Genomic DNA, 1,219 nt, shown 5'->3' with positions numbered 1-1,219 from the left:
AGAGAGAGAGAGAAGATAGCCAGCCGTTTATACTAAGCAATATCATGTTGGGCTTTTCATCCCTTAACCCTACAAACCCTGCTTCTAACCTGACAGAAAGCAGTTTCTCATACTGAATGAAACACGGGAGGTAGAGGAAACATGTTTTGTGGTTCATTTCATTATAACGTTACGTTGTACATTATTCCGGCCCTTCGTGTAGAGATGTCGACAAGATTATGAGTCATTACCGACTGTTTTGATATTCTAGATAGGCACAACTACCAGAACACACGCTACACTGAAATAATAGCGTTTTATCATACGAGGAAGTGATGATACATGTACAAAAAAAATCTAGTCCACAATATCTCTCGGAATTTGCTTTCTAATAACCATTCGAACTTGTAATTTGAACTGCTAAATCTAGGAAAAGGCTTCGTCCGATGGGAAATCATATCCACAAATTACTGTCTATGGTTTACATGTGATATCGGTAACATGAATCGTCTAACGCATCATTAGACGGTTACTAGAACAAAATCCAAGAATAATGAGGGTCTTTTTTTTAAATAAAGGAATATGATACCTTCGTTATCGAACACGAACGTTTCCTCGATATACCACGTCACGACATACTCTGTGCAGCTGCGTTTTCTCAAAAGAAATCTTACACCCAGCTAACGGCAATTGCCATATTCACAAACAGACTGCCATTGCTTTACAAGAACAGCTTAATGATTTATATACTGTACATTCGGATATATCTTGCTTAAAATAAAACAAAATAATGGATCAACAGCAAATGCAGCTGTAAATGCATCTCTGCACCAAGCAAAATCACGTAAAAATACTTTTTACTCGCAAAAGAAAGAAAGAAGAATAACATTGGTATGAATTATTTATAGCCATCCAGAATTTGCCTCTTTTCTAACGACCTTCACACCTCCTTTAATTGCCACTAGCACTGTTTTTCACTTACGTTTCATCGTGAGTAATGGTGATGATGGAAGTGGTGAACAGGATTTATAACAATCTTCTTTCGCCGTTTTTTATGGTCGTTTTTTATTGTCTTTTTATGATATCGATGCTGATAGTTATAATAAAAGTTACTAATCATCATGCATAATTATAAAAACGATATACCTTCATCATAGGCATCAGCGTCAATTACACCGTTAATACATCGTGTGCATTAACTTACTCAAAACATCAAGCAGCCTGTTATATTCATTATTGA

This window comes from Penaeus monodon, chromosome 27 (genome assembly GCF_015228065.2).
Source record: "Penaeus monodon isolate SGIC_2016 chromosome 27, NSTDA_Pmon_1, whole genome shotgun sequence".
Taxonomy (NCBI): domain Eukaryota; kingdom Metazoa; phylum Arthropoda; class Malacostraca; order Decapoda; family Penaeidae; genus Penaeus; species Penaeus monodon.
The sequence above is the reverse complement of the archived record's forward strand: the minus strand, read 5'-3'. Positions refer to the sequence as shown.